Consider the following 16,940-nt stretch of genomic DNA (forward strand, 5'->3'; position numbering starts at 1 on the left):
TGCTTCAATAAGAATGTTCTTGTCCTTGCTCCTGCTCATATGAAAAAGAGGGCAGAAAAATAATAATAATAGGGATCCTTTTTGCCCAAGTATAGAGGTTTCCTTATGTGAGTAAAAGAAAAGAAGAAGAGAAAATCTGAACTCAGAGAGAGAGGGTTCGGATTTTTGGGGAGTGAGGGAGAGATGTTAGTAGATGAATAAATAAAATAGAAGGAGATGAGAGAGAAGGAGAATTTTTGAAAATTATTTTTGAAAAAGAGTTAGTGATTTTCGAAAATAGTTTTTGAAAAAGGTTAGTAATTTTTTGAAAATTAAAATCAACAATTAAATTAATTAGTTAATTAAAAAGAGATTTTGAAAAATAGGGAAGATATTTTCGAAAATTAGAGAGAGAGAGTTAGTTAGGTAGTTTTGAAAAAGATAAGAAACAAACAAAAAGTTAGTTAGTTAGTTGAAACAAATTTTGAAAATCAATTTTGAAAAGATCAGAAGATAAGAAGTTAGAAAAGATATTTTAAAATCAAATTTTGAAAAAGATAAGATAAAGAGATATTTTTGAAAAGATATGATTGAAATTAGTTTTGAAAAAGATTTGATTTTTAAAATCACAATTAATGACTTGATTCACAAGAAATCACAAGATATGATTCTAGAACTCAAAGTTTGAATCTTTCTTAACAAGCAAGTAACAAACTTGAAATTTTTGAATCAAAACATTAATTGATGATGTTATTTTCGAAAATTAGGAGATAAAGATAAGAAAAAGATTTTTGAAAAATTTTTTTTTAAAATTTTCGAGAATAAATAAGAAAAGTGAAAAAGATTTGATTTTTGAAAAAGATTTTGAAAAAGATAAGATTTTTAAATTGAAAATTTTATTTGACTCATAAAAATAACTAGATTTTAAAAAGTTTTGAAAAAGTCAACTCAAATTTTTGAAATTTATGAGTGAAAAAAAGGGAAAGATATTTTTTTTTTATTTTTGAATTTTTAATGATGAGAGAGAAAAACAATGAAAATGCTCAATGCATGGAAATTTTAGATCAAAATATGTGATGAATGCAAGAACACTATGAATGTTAAGATGAACACCAAGAACACTTTGAAGATCATGATGAACATCAAGAGCATATTTTTGAAAATTTTTATATGCAAAGAAAACATGCAAGACACCAAACTTAGAAATCTTTCATGTTTAGACACTATGAATGCAAAAATGCACATGAAAAATAAGAAAAGATGCAAAACAATAAAATATCAAGATCAAACAAGAAGACTTACCAAGAACAACTTGAAGATCATGAAGAACACCATGAATGCATGAATTTTTCGAAAAATGCAAGATGAACATGCAATTGACACCAAACTTTAAATCTGACTCAAGACTCAAACAAGAAATACAAAATATTTTTTTTTTATTTTTATGATTTTATGATTTTTTTGTATTTTCTTTTAATTTTTTTTCGAAAATCATTTTGAAAAAGAAAAATAAGGATTCTAAAATTTTTAATATGAATTCCAGGAATCTTATGCTCTTTAGTCTAAAGCTCCAATCAAAGGGTCAAGCATGGCTTAATAGCCAGCCAAACTTTAGTATGTAACTCAGACATGACATGCCTGACATTCCCTATCCAGAAGAATTAGACATGGCTTTACAGCCAGCCAGGCTTTAACATGCTTCATGAAACACTAGAATTCATTCTTAAAAATTCTGAAGAAAAATATATTTTTGAAAACATTTTTATTTTAATTTTTTTTTTCGAAAACAAAGGAGAGATTTTTGAAAGATTTTTGAAAAATTTTTGAAAACTTTTTGAAAATAAAATAAAAATAAAATTACCCAATCTGAGGAACATGATGAACCGTCAGTTGTCCAAACTCGAGGAATACCACAGACAAGGTTTAGACTTTTCGGATTCTCATGAATGCCACCATCAATTTAGCTTATACCACGAAGATTCTGATTAAGAGATCTAAGAGATACTCATTCAATCTAAGGTAGAACGAAAGTGGTTGTCAGGCACGCATTCATAGGGAATGATAATGATTGTCACGTTCATCACATTCAGGTTGAAGTGCGAATGAATATCTTACAAGCAGAATAAGTTGAATTGAATAGAAAAACAGTAGTACTTTGCATTAATCTTTGAGGAACAGCAGAGCTCCACACCTTAATCTATGGAGTGTAGAAACTCTACCGTTAAAAATACATAAGTGAATACAGGGTAAGCATGGCCGAGTGGCCAGCCTCCCATGGAGGTCTAGAGATCTAAAAATGATCAAAAGAGGTTCAAAAGATGTCTAATACAATAGTAAAAAGTCTTATTTATACTAAACTAGTTACTAGGGTTTACAGAAGTAAGTAATTGATGCATAAATTCACTTCCGGGGCCCACTTGGTGTGTGCTTGGGCTGAGCAATGTTACACGTGCAGAGGATCTTTCTGGAGTTGAACGCCAGGTTGTAACGTATTTCTGGCGTTCAACTCTGGTTTGTGACGTGTTTCTGGTGTTCAACGACCTTTTACGTCATTTAAACTCGGTCAAAGTATGGACTATTATACATTGCGGGAAAGCCCTGGATGTCTACTTTCCAACGCAATTGGAAGCGCGCCAGTTTGAGTTCTGTAGCTCTTGAAAATCCACTTTGAGTGTAGGGATGTCAGAATCCAACAGCATCAGCAGTCTTTCTTCTACCTCTGAATCTGATTTTTGCTCAAGTCCCTCAATTTCAGCCAGAAAATACCTGAAATCACAGAAAAATACACAAACTCATAGTGAAGTCCAGAAATGTGAATTTAACATAAAAAATAATGAAAACATCCCTAAAAGTAACTATATTCTACTAAAAACATACTAAAAACAATGCCAAAAAGCATATAAATTATCCGCTCATCAGTGAGGAAGCAATTCCGGTCTAAGAACATATTGAATGGGTGGAAATTTCACCTATGAACTTCATTGTCCCCCATCAATATGCTATCTTGGAGACGGATTACCAACTCAAGGTCCTTCTTGGGTTTGTACATGGTGGAGGAAGGAGTATTGGATGCCAAGAGAATCCAAGGCCCTTCAAGAAGAACAATTTAAGCTTTCGGATTCAAGTGGGGGTGTAGAGCACAATTGGATGATTTTTGGAAAATGTTGGGTTGTTACAAGGGTCAATTAGGAGCTTTTTCATCCAGCTTGGAGCATAATAATCAACAAGAAAGAGACCAGATGCCTAGAATATGGGATCCTGGAGGAGCCTCAAAGTGCAAGCTTGGATGGAGATTCAAGGAGGAGTGGAAACACAAGCCACCCTAGCTAGAGTGTGCTCAATAAGTCCAACTTAAGGACTATAAACCAAAGTGCTAGGTGGGAGACACTCCACCATGGTAACATCTTTCTTACCCTTTCTCTTTGCTTATAGTCCTAGTTTCTTGCATGTTTTCTTGTCTTAGTTAGCTTAGGATTAGTTTAAATTTGAGTCTAAATAGGTTGAATTGCAAATGGATCATGGTTTTGTGATGTTTTGAATATTTTAGGGTTGAAATTTTGATTGAGCTAAGGCATAACACCTTAGAAATGAAAGAAATTTTTTTGCAAAACAGGGCATCTGTGCGTACGCATGCTTCTGTGCGTGCGCACACAACTATGAGCTTCGTGACTTGTGCGAGCGCACAAGCCTGTGCACTTGCACACTATTTGTATTGTCCTCTGTTCGCAGTGCCAGCATGGTCTGTGCGTGGGCACTCCCCTGCTTTCCTTAGTCTGTGCGTGTGCATCATCTTGTGTGTACGCACATATGTTTCTTATCGCGCTCTCTGTGCAGTCGCACAGACGTGTGTGTCTTCACGCGAGCTTGAAGACCCTCTGTTGGGAGCGTTAGCACAGCTTGTACGTCTGCACCCCAACATCCCTTGCTTCTGTGCGAGTGCACGGACCTGTGTGCACGCGCACACATGATCCCTTTATAAAAAAATGTTTTGTGCGTTGATAAACCACTATTTTATGGTTTATCTTGTACTAATTTGAGTAGTTTTTATCAAGTATTTGCACACTTATTCATACTAATTGCATGGTTTTACAATTTCTTTCCTGATTTTGTGCCATGATTGAAAACATGCTTCGTTGCTCTTAAATTTTACTAATTTTAATACTCTCTTATTACCATTCGATGCCATGATATGTGTGTTAAGTGTTTTCAAGGTTTATAGGGTAGGAATGGTTTAGAGGATGGAAAGGAAGCATGCAAAAGTGGAAGGAATACAAGAAATTGAAGGAATTGCTAAAGTTGTCCAACTTGATCTCTTCGTACTTAACTAACCGTAACTTAAGCTACAGAGGTCCAAATGAAGCGGTTCCAGTTGCGTTGGAAAGCTAACATCCAGGACTTCGAAATGATATATAATTTGCCATAGTTTCGATGCTGTTAGGTGACACGCATGCGTGGATCACGCGTACGCATGACCTGGAGCAAATTTAATCCACGCGTACACGTGGACGATGCGTACGCATGACAGCGCCGCGTGCTGGATGTAGGGCGATTTCTAGGCTATTTTTGACCCAGTTTTCATCCAAGAAAATACAGATTAGAGGCTACAGAGTGGAAAAATCCATTCATTCATACAACTTCACATACATTCACATAATTTTAGGTTTTAGATGTAGTTTTCTAGAGAGAGAGGCTCTCTCCTCTCTCTAAGTTTTAGGATTTAGGATTTCTCTAAGGTTAGGTTTACTTCTTCTCCATTCTAGGTTCCATGTTCCTTTAATTTAGTTTTCTCTTCTACTTTTATTTATTCTAGTACTTTGGTTTATCTATTTCTCTTGTTAATTACTTATGTTGCCAAATTGGTTTATGAATTTTTCATGTTAGATTTGATTTCTTTATTTAATGCAATTTGAAGTATTTCAGATTTATGATTTTAATTTAGCTTTTTACATTCTTAGCTTGAATTGATTAATTGGTGACACTTGAGTTATCAAACTACTTTGTTGATTGATAATTGGAATTTGCTGGTTGATTTGGATACCTCTAAAGCTAGTCTTTCCTTAGGAGTTGACTAGGACTTGAGGAATCAAATTAATTAGTCCACTTGACTTTCCTTTATTTAGTAAGGGTTAACTAAGTGGGAGTAATGAACAATTCTCATCACAATTGATAAGGGTAACTAGGATAGGATTTCCAGTTCTCATACCTTGCTAAGAGCTTTATTAGTTATTACTTTAATTCTTGCAATTTACTTTTCCTGTTCATTATTCAAAAACCCCAAAAAGATAATCTTCCATAACCAATAATAAATCCACCTCCCTGCAATTGCTTGATAGATGACCCGAGGTTTAAATACTTCGGTTATCAATTTTATTAGGAGTTTGTTACTTGTGACAACCAAATTTTTGTACGAAAGGATTCTTTGTTGGTTTAGAAACTATACTTTCAACGAGGATTTATTTTTGAATTTCTTTACTAGCAAAAATCCGTTCATCAAAATGGCGCCGTTGCCGGAGAATTGCAAACGTGTGCCTTATTATTGGTTATTGTAAATATTTACTTTTTGCTTGTTTGCTAGTTTTTGTTAGTTTAGGAATTAGTTGCTTATTTTTACTAGTTTTTATTTTTATTTTCTTAAGCTACTATGAATTCTCACCCCTATCGCTATGAGTTTAGTTCCAATGTTGTTGTAGGGAATGGGCGCTATAATGAGAACACTGACGAACGGATTTCTAAAGGTAAAGAAATTTGCAAATAAAGTCTCGTTGTAAGTATAGCTTCTAGACCGACAAGAAATCCTTTCGTACAAAAGTTTGGTTGTTACAAGTCACAAAACCCAATAAAATTTGTAACCGAAGTATTTAAACCTCGGGTCATCTCTCAAGGAATTACAGGGAGGTGTGATTTATTATTGGTTATGGAAGATTATCTTTTGGAAAATAAACTGGCAAGAAAGTAAATTAATTATCATAAAAACCATTGCAAGGTATAAGAACTGGAAATCCCATCATAGTTATCCTTATCAGGTGTGATGAGAATTGTTTATTGCTCCCACTTAGTTAACCCTTACTAAATAAAGGAAAGTCAAGTGGACTAATTAATTTGATTCCTCAAGTCCTAGTCAACTCCTGTGGAAAGACTAGCTTTAGAGGGATCCAAATCAATCAGCAAATTCCAATTTTCAATCAACAGCTGAGTTTGATAACTCAAGTGTCACCAATTACTCAACCAAAGCAAAGGGGGAAAAATCTAAATTATTTATATCATAAATAGAAGAAAACAATCATAAATCTGAAATACCTCGAATTGTATTAAATAGAAAATCAAATTAAACATAGGAATCCATAAACCAATTTGGCAACATAAGTAATCAATAAGGGAAAATAGATAAAGTAGAATACTAAGACAATTAAAAGAAGAAAAGAAACTAAATTAAGGAACGTTGAACCTGGAATTGAGAAGGAATGAATCGTAAACTAAGAGAAATCCTAAATCCTAAAACCTAAGAGAGAGGAGTGAGCCTCTCTCCCTAGAAACTATATCTAAAACCTAAAATTGTGAATAATTAATGTTCTGTTGATGAATGAATGGATTCCCCCACTTTATAGCCTCTAATATATGTTTTTTGGGCTGAAAACTGGGTCAGAAACAGCCCAGAAATTGCCCTGATATGTCCAATACGACGCGTATGCGTGGATTGGATTTTCTCCAGGTCACACGTGCGCGTGATCCACGCGTGTGTGTCGCCTATCTTTGTGGCAGCTATGGAAAATTATATATCAATGCAAAGCCCCGGATGTTAGCTTTCCAACGCAACTTGAATCGCCTCATTTGGACCTCTGTAGCTCAAGTTATTGTCGATTTAGTACCAAGAGGTCAGGCTGGACAACTTTAGCAGTTTCTTCAATTTCTTGTATTCCTTCCACTTTTGCATGCTTCCTTTCCATCCTCTAAGCCATTCCTGCCCTATAAACCTTGAAAACACTTAACACACATATCAAGACATCGAATGGCATAAAGGGAGAATTAATATTTTGTAATTTAAAGGCTTGGGAAGCAAGTTTTCAATTATAGAACAAAATTAGGAAGGAAAATGTAAAACCATGCAATTTATATGAATAAGTGAGTAAAGACTTGATAAAAACCACTCAATTGAGCACAAAATAAACCATAGAATAGAGGTTTATCAATCTTCCCACACTTAAGCATTAGCATGTCCTCATACTAAGCTCAAGAGAAGCTATAAAGGAGTGAAGAGGAATGGTAGAATGTATGAAGTGCAACCTATCTATATGAATGCAACTACATGCTAAGATGTTTCTACCTACTTGGTTAAAAGTAAATAAGCTCTTCAAGACAAACATAAATCAAATTTTACTAATCCAAATTATACAATAAAAACAAGTAAACTTGTAAGAAGATAGCTCATGAAAGCAGGGAACATAGAATCAAGCATTGAACCCTCACTGATGGTGTATATGCACTCTAATCACTCAAGTGTATAGGGTAATTACTCTACTCTGCTCTAGTCATGCCTTCTAAACTTTGTTCTTCACCTAACCAATCAACAAGTATTTAATATACCAATGCAAACATCATGAGGTCTTTTCAAGGTTGTAATGGGGCTAAGGTAAAGGTGAGGGTACATATATGGCTAAGTGAGCTATAAATTGAATCTTTGAATAACCTAAGCTCTTCACCTATACATACACTCTTTAAAATTATGCCTAGTGATGAGCGGATAATTTATACGCTTTTTGGCATTGTTTTTACATAGTTTTTAGTATGATTTAGTTAGTTTTTAGTATATCTTTATTAGTTTTTAAATAAAAATTATATTTCTGGACTTTACTATGAGTTTGTGTGTTTTTCTATGATTTCAGGTAATTTCTGGCTGAAATTGAGGGACTTGAGCAAAAATCAGATTCAGAGGCTGAAGAAGGACTGCAAATGCTGTTGGATTCTAACCTCCCTGCACTCAAAGTGGATTTTCTGGAGCTACAGTAGTCCAAATGGTACGCTCTCAATTGCATTGGAAAGTAGACATCCAGGGCTTTCCATAAATATATAATAGTCCATACTTTGCCCGAGTTTAAATGACGCAAACTGGCGTTCAATGCCAGCTCTCTGCCCTATTCTGGAGTTAAACGCCAGAAATAGGTTGCAAAGCAGAGTTAAACGCCAGAAACAGGTTACAAACTAGTGTTTAACTCCAAGGAAGACATCTACATGTGAAAGCTTCAATGCTCAGTACAAGCACACACCAAGTGGGCCCGGAAGTAAATTTCTGCATCATTTACTCATTTCTGTAACCCTAGTAACTAGTTTAGTATAAATAGAACTTTTTACTATCATGTTAAGTATCTATCTTTGGACGTTTAGTCCCTAGACCTTGGAGGCTGGCCATTCAGCCATGCTTGGACCTTGTTCTTATGTATTTTCAACGGTAGAGTTTCTACACACCATAGATTAAGGTGTGGAGCTCCACTGTTCCTCATGAATTAATGCAAAGTACTATTGTTTTTCTATTTAATTCAAGCCTATTTCTTCTCTAAGATATTCATTCGCACACAAGAACATGATGAATGTGATGATTATGTGACGCTCATCATCATTCTCACATATGAACGCGTGCTTGACAACCACTTCCGTTCTACATGCAAACAAGCTTGAATGTGTATCTCTTAGCCTTCTGATCGTGAGATCAGAGTCTTCGTGGTATAGGCTAGAATTATTGGCGGCCATTCTTGAGATCTGGAAAGTCTAAACCTTGTCTGTGGTATTCCGAGTAGGATCTGGGAAGGGATGGCTGTGACGAGCTTCAAACTCGCGAATGCTGGGCGTAGTGACAGATGCAAAAGGATTACTGAATCCTATTCCAGTATGATCGAGAACCGACAGATGATTAGCTGTGCGGTGACAGTGCATTTTGGACCATTTTCACTGAGAGGACGGGATGTAGCCATTGACAACGGTGATGCCCTACATAAAGCTTGCCATGGAAAGGAGTAGGAATGATTGGATGAAGACAGCAGGAAAGCAGAGGTTCAGAAGGAACAAAAGCATCTCTATACGCTTATCTGAAATTCTCACCAATCAATTGCATAAGTATCTCTATCCTATTTTATATTTTAATTATATTTTAATTATCAATTCACCATAACCATTTGAATCTGCCTGACTGAGATTTACAAAGTGACTATAGCTTGCTTCAAGCCGACAATCTCCGTGGGATCGACCCATACTCACGTAAGGTTTATTACTTGGACGACCCAGTGCACTTGCTGGTTAGTTGTGCAAAGTTGTGGCAAAGAATTAAGATTAAGAACGTGCATACCAAGTTTTTGGCGCCGTTACCAAGGAAGGAACGATCACGATTTTGCAGACCAAGTTTTTGGCGCCGTTGCCGGGGATTGTTCGAGTTTGGACAACTGACCATTCATCTTGTTGCGCAGATTAGGTAATTTTATTTTAATTTTAAGCTTTTTGTTTTTATTCTTTTATTTTCGAAAAAAATTTTCAAAAAAAAAATTTTATAAAAATAAATTATTCTATGTTCTTCAGAATTTTTAAGAATGAATTCTAGAGTTTCTTCATGATTTGTTGAAGCCTGGCTGGCTGTCAAGCCATGTCTAAATTTTTGGACTGAGGCTTCCACCTATCATGGCAAGAGCCCTTGGACTCTCATCTAATCAGCTGTTATATGCCTGATTTGTATCTGCTGAAGCTTGGCTGGCCATTGGCCATGTCTAGTGTTTTGGACCGGAGCTTTCACTAAAAGCTTGGCTGGCTAGTAAGCCATGTTTAATTCCTGGACCGGAGCTTTAGACTAACATTGCATGATTCCTGGAATTCTCATTAAAAAATTTTGAAATTCTTATTTTTCTTTTCCAATTAATTTTCGAAAAAAATCCAAAATTTTTTTTTAACAAAATCATAAAAAACAAAAAATTTTTTTTTTGATATTTCTTGTTTGAGTCTTGTGTCAATTTTTAAGTTTGGTGTCAATTACATCTTTTTAATTTCATTAAAAATTTTTGAAAAATTCATGCATGTGTTCTTCATGATCTTCAAGTTGTTCTTGATGAATTTCTTTGTTTGATCTTTAAAATTTCTTGTTTTGTGTCTCTTCTTGTTTTCCATATGCATTTTTAAATTCATAGTGGCTAAAAATTAAAAATTTCTAAGTTTGGTGTCTTGCATATTTTTCTTTTCTTAAAAATTTTCAAAAATAAGTCTTGATGTTCATCTTGATCTTCAAAGTGTTCTTGGTGTTCATCTTGACATTCATAGTGTTCTTGCATGCATTAGTTGTTTTGATTCATAATTTTCATGTTTTGAGTCTCTTGGTTGTTTTTATCTTTCTTCATTAAAAAAAAATTCAAAAATCAAAAAAATATCTTTCTCTTTTCTTCTTCTCATAAATTTTTAAAAATTTGGTTTGATTTAGTCAAAAAGTTTTTAAATTTAATTGTTTCTTATGAGTCAAATCAAATTTTCAATTTAAAAATTCTATCTTTTTCAAATCTTTTTCAAAAATCAAATCTTTTTCATTTTTTTTTATAATTTCGAAATTTCCAACATTTATTTTCAAAATCTTTTTCTTATTTCTACTTCACATTTTCGAAATTAATGCTAACAATTAATGTGATTGATTCAAAAATTTTTAAGTTTGTTACTTGCCTATTAAGAAAGGTTCAATCTTTAAATTTTAAAATCATATCTTTTTGTTTCTTGTTAGTCAAGTAATCAACTTTAATTTTCAAAAATCAAATCTTTTTAATTTTCTTTTTAAATCTTTTTCAAAATAAATGTCAATCATATCTTTTTCAAAATCAATTTCAAAATCTTTTCTAACTTCTTATCTTTTCAAAATTGATTTTCAAATCTTTTTCAATTAATCTTATCTTTTTGTTTGATTCTTATCTTTTTCAAAACTACCCAACTAATTCTCTCTCTCTAATTTTCGAAAATCACTAACCTCTTTTTCAAAATTCCTTTTTAATTAAATAATTGTTTTAAATTTTAATTTAATTTCATTTTATTTTTAGTTTATTTTCGAATTTTAACTTTAATTTTAAATTTAAAACAAAAATATTTTTATTTTATTTTATTTAATTTTCGAATTCTTCCCTCTCTCATCTCCTTCTAATTATTTATTTATCTACTAACACTTCTCTTTCACTCAAAAATTCGAACCCACTATTCTCCTCTGTGTTCAAATTCTTATCTTTTTCCTCTCCCATTCTTCTATTCTTATACTCATATAAGGAATCTCTATACTGTGACATAGAGAATTCCATATTTTCTTTTGTGTTCTCTTCTTTTTCATATGAGCAGGAATAAGGATAAGAACATTCTTGTTGAAGCTGATCCCAAATCTGAAAGGACTCTAAAGAGGAAGCTAAGGGAAGCTAAAGCACAACTCTCTGGAGAAAATCTGACAGAAATTTTCGAAAAAGAAGGAGACATGGCCGAAAATAATAACAATGCAAGGAAGATGCTTGGTGACTTTACTGCACCAAATTCCAATTTACATGGAAGAAGCATCTCAATCCTTGCCATTGGAGCAAACAATTTTGAGCTAAAGCCTCAATTAGTTTCTCTGATGCAACAGAATTGCAAGTTTCATGGACTTCCATCAGAAGATCCTTTTCAGTTCTTAACTGAATTCTTGCAAATCTGTGATACTATTAAGACCAATGGGGTTGATCCCGAGGTCTACATGCTTATGCTTTTCCCGTTTGCTGTAAGAGACAGAGCTAGAATATGGTTGGACTCTCAACCTAAAGATAGCCTGAACTCTTGGGATAAGCTGGTCACGACTTTCTTAGCCAAGTTTTTCCTCTTCAAAAGCTTAGCAAGCTTAGAGTGGATGTTCAAACCTTCAAACAGAAAGAAGGTGAATCCCTCTATGAAGCTTGGGAGAGATATAAGCAACTGACCAAAAAGTGTCCTTCTGACATGCTTTCAGAATGGACCATCCTGGATATATTCTATGATGGTCTGTCTGAATTATCAAAGATGTCATTGGACCATTCTGCAGGTGGATCCATTCACCTAAAGAAAACACCTGCAGAAGCTCAGGAACTCATTGACATAGTTACAAATAACCAGTTCATGTACACTTCTGAAAGGAATCCTGTGAGTAATGGGACGCCTCAGAGGAATGGAGTTCTTGAAATTGATACTCTGAATGCCATATTGGCTCAAAACAAAATATTAACTCAGCAAGTCAATATGATTTCTCAGAGTCTGAATGGATTGCAAGCTGCATCCAACAGTACTAAAGAGGCATCTTCTGAAGAAGAAGCTTATGATCCTGAGAACCCTGCAATAGCAGAGGTGAATTATATGGGGGAACCCTATGGAAATACCTATAATCCCTTATGGAGAAATCATCCAAATTTCTCATGGAAGGATCAACAAAAGCCTCAACAAGGCTTTAATAATGGTGGAAGAAACAGGTTCAGCAATAGCAAACCTTTTCCATCATCCACTCAGCAACAGACAGAGAATTCTGAGCAGAATCCATCTAACTTAGCAAATATAGTCTCTGATCTATCTAAGGCCACTCTAAGTTTCATGAATGAAACAAGGTCCTCCATTAGAAATTTGGAGGCACAAATGGGCCAGCTGAGTAAAAGAGTCACTGAAACTCCTCCTAGTACTCTCCCAAGCAATACAGAAGAGAATCTAAAAAGAGAGTGCAAGGCCATTACCTTACTTGGTGTGGCCGAACCCAGAGAGGAGGAGGAAGACGTGAATCCTAGTGAGGAAGACCTCCTGGAATGCTCAGTGACCAATAAGGAGTTTCCTTTTGAGGAACCAAAGGAATCTGAGGCTCATCTAGAGACCATAGAGATTCCATTAAACCTCCTTTTTACCTTCATGAGCTCTGATGAGTATTCATCCTCTGAAGAAGATGAAAACATTACTGAAGAGCAAGTTTCTAAATACCTTGGTGCAAGCATGAAACTGAATGCCAAATTATTTGGTAATGAGACTTGGGAAGATGAACCTCCCTTGCTCACCAATGAACTGAATGCATTGGATAGGCATAAATTACCTTAAAAGAAACAGGATCCTGGTAAATTTCTAATTTCCTGTAACATAGGCACCATGACCTTTGAGAAGGCTCTGTGTGACCTGGGGTCAGGAATAAACTTAATGCCACTCTCTGTAATGGAGAAACTTGGGATCTTTGAGGTGCAAGCTGCCAGAATCTCATTAGAGATGGCAGACAACTTAAGAAAATAGGCTTATGGACTAGTATAGGACATACTAGTAAAGGTTGAAGGCCTTTACATCCCTGCTAATTTCATAATCCTAGACACTGGGAAGGATGAGAATGAATCCATCATCCTTGGAAGACCCTTCCTAGCCACAGCAAGAGCTATGATTGATGTGGACAGAGGAGAATTGGTCCTTCAACTAAATGAGGACAACTTTGTGTTTAAAACTCAAGGATCTTCTTCTGTAACTATGGAGAGTAAGCATGAAAAGCTTCTCTCACTGCAGAGTCAACCAAAGCCCCCACAGTCAAACTTTAAGTTTGGTGTTGGGAGGCCACAACCAAACTCTAAGTTTGGTGTTGAACCCCCACATTCAAACTTTAAGTTTGGTGTTGGGAGGTTTCAACAATGCTCTGAACATCTATGAGGCTCCATGAGAGCTCACTGTCAAGCTATTGACATTAAAGAAGCGCTTGTTGGGAGGCAACCCAATGTTATTTAATTATATCTATTTATTTTCTATTGTTATTTTGTATTTTTTAGGTTGATGATCATGTGGAGTCACAAAAACTACTGAAAAATAAAAAACAGAATGAAAAACAGCATTAAAAACAGCTCACCCTGGACTTCTAATCCGAATTGCTCACTCAACCAATCCTTGTGGGATTCGACCTCACTCTATTGTGAGTTTTTACTTGACGACGATAACCGGTGCACTTGCCGGAAGGAATTTTGCCGATCGTGCAATTTCCTAAATCGTAGCATAACACGTTTATGCGCATCAAAGAGCTTACTGGCGTTTAAACGCCAGTAAGAAGCATCAAACTGGCGTTTAACGCCAGAAAGAAGCATCAAGCTGGCGTTAAACCCCAGAAACAAGCACCAGACTAGCGTTTAACGCCAGAACAGAGCATGGAGGTGGCGTTAAACGCCAGAAACAAGCAGCAAGCTGGCGTTTAATGCCAGGATTTCACTGCAAGGGCGTTTACACGCCTAATAGGAGCAGGGATGATACATCCTTGGCCCCTCTGGATCTGTGGATCCCACAGGATCCCCACCTACCCCACCTCTTCTCCTCTCCTCTTCACACCTTTTCATAACACTCTTCCCCAATATAACCTCCACCAATCACCTCCATTACTCCTCCAAAACCATCATACAACCCACCTACACCCACCCACTCAAATTTAAACCATCACTCCCTCCTTTTCACACATCATAACCAACTAAAACCCCCTTTGGCCGAACCACTCACACCTCTCCATCTCATCCGTTTTCTTCTTCTTCTACTCCCTTTTCTCTTCTTTTGCTCGAGGACGAGCAAACCTTCTAAGTTTGGTGTGGTAAAAGCATTGCTTTTTGTTTTTCCATAACCATTTATGGCACCTATGGCCGGAGAAACCTCTAGAAAGAGGAAAGGAAAGACAAAAGCTTCCACCTCCGAGTCATGGGAGATGGTGAGATTCATCTCAAGGGTCCAAGCTCAGTAGTAGACCATTTGACTGCACAACAAGAGATCATGGACCTCAACAAGAGCATGAGGAAATTCCTCAATATGAAATCCCTGAGATGCCTCAAGGGATACATTTTCCTCCACACAACTATTAGGAGCAACTAAGGATAGGAGCACCAAAATCACTAGGGATGAAGCAACAAAGGCAAGGAAGAGACATAGAGGAGGTCAAGAGCACCATTGGTTCTTCAAGAAGAGGAAGACGCCACCCTCACTAAGGTGGACCCGTTCCTTAATCTCCTTGTTCTTATTTCTCTGTTTTTCGTTTACTATGCTTTATGTTTATTTATGTTTATGTCTTATTACATGATCACTAGTGTCTAAGTGTCTATGTCTTAAAGCTATGGTGTTCTATGAATCCATCACCTCTCTTAAATGAAAACTGTTCTAAAAACAAAAGAACAAGAAGTACATAGTTTCGAATTCATCCTTGAAATTAGTTTAATTATTTTGATGTGGTGACAATACTTTTTGTTTTCTGAATGAATGCTTGAACAGTGCATATGTCTTTTGATATTGTTGTTTATGAATGTTAAATATGTTGGCTCTTGAAAGAATGATGAAAAAGGAGAAATGTTATTTGATAATCTAAAAAATCATAAAATTGATTCTTGAAGCAAGAAAAAGCAGTGAATACAAAAGCTTGCGAAAGAAAAAAAAAGGGGAAAAGAAAAATGGCGAAAAAAAAAGAGAGAAAGAAAAAGAAAAAGCAAGCAAAAAAGCCAAAAGCTCTTTAAACCAAAAGGCAAGAGCAAAAAGCCAATAGCCCTTAAAACCAAAAGGCAAGGGTAATAAAAAGGATCCAAGGCTTTGAGCATCAGTTGATAGGAGGGCCCAAAGGAATAAAATCCTGGCCTAAGCGGCTAAACCAAGCTGTCCCTAACCATGTGAAAACTTGAGACTGAGCGGTTAAAGTCGAGGTCCAAAGCAAAAAGAAGAGTGTGCTTAAGAACCCTGGACACCTCTAATTGGGGACTTTAGCAAAGCTAAGTCACAATCTGAAAAGGTTCACCCAATTATGTGTCTGTGGCATTTATGTATCCGGTGGTAATACTGGAAAATAAAGTGCTTAGGGCCACGGCCAAGACTCATAAAGTAGCTGTGTTCAAGAATCAACATACTGAACTAGGAGAATCAATAATACTATCTGAATTCTAAGTTCCTATAGATGCCAATCATTCTGAACTTCAATGGATTGAGTAAGATGCCAAAACTATCAGAGGCAAAAAGCTACTAGTCTCGCTCATCTGATTGGAGCTAAGTTTCATTGATATTTTGGAATTTATAGTATATTCTCTTCTTTTTATCCTATTTTATTTCCAGTTGCTTGGGGACAAGCAACAATTTAAGTTTGGTGTTGTGATGAGCGGATAATTTATATGCCTTTTGGCATTATTTTTACATAGTTTTTAGTATGATTTAGTTAGTTTTTAGTATATTTTTATTAGTTTTTAAATAAAAATCACATTTCTGGACTTTACTATGAGTTTGTGTGTTTTTCTGTGATTTCAGGTAATTTCTGGCTGAAATTGAGGGACTTGAGCAAAAATCAGATTCAGAGGCTGAAGAAGGACTGCAGATGCTGTTGGATTCTGACCTCCCTGCACTCAAAGTGGATTTTCTGGAGCTACAGTAGTCTAAATGGCGCTATCAATTGCGTTGGAAAGTAGACATCCAGGGCTTTCCATCAATATATAATAGTCCATACTTTGCCTGAGTTTAGATGACACAAACTGGTGTTCAACGTTAGCTCTCTGCCCTATTCTAGAGTTAAACGCCAGAAATAGGTTGCAAAGCAGAGTTAAACGCCAAAAACAGGTTACAACTGGCGTTTAACTCCAAGGAAGACCTCTACACATGAAAGCTTCAATGCTCAGCCCAAGCACACACCAAGTGGGCCCGGAAGTGAATTTCTGCATCATTTACTCATTTCTGTAACCCTAGTAACTAGTTTAGTATAAATAGAACTTTTTACTATCATGTTAAGTATCTATCTTTGGATGTTTAGTCCCTAGACCTTGGAGGCTGGCCATTCGGCTATGCCTGGACCTTGTTCTTATGTATTTTCAACGGTAGAATTTCTACACACCATAGATTAAGGTGTGGAGCTCTGCTGTTTCTCATGAATTAATGCAAAGTACTATTGTTTTTCTATTCAATTCAAGCCTATTTCTTCTCTAAGATATTCATTTGCACACAAGAACATGATGAATGTG

Source organism: Arachis ipaensis, chromosome B09, assembly GCF_000816755.2.
Source record: "Arachis ipaensis cultivar K30076 chromosome B09, Araip1.1, whole genome shotgun sequence".
Lineage (NCBI taxonomy): Eukaryota > Viridiplantae > Streptophyta > Magnoliopsida > Fabales > Fabaceae > Arachis > Arachis ipaensis.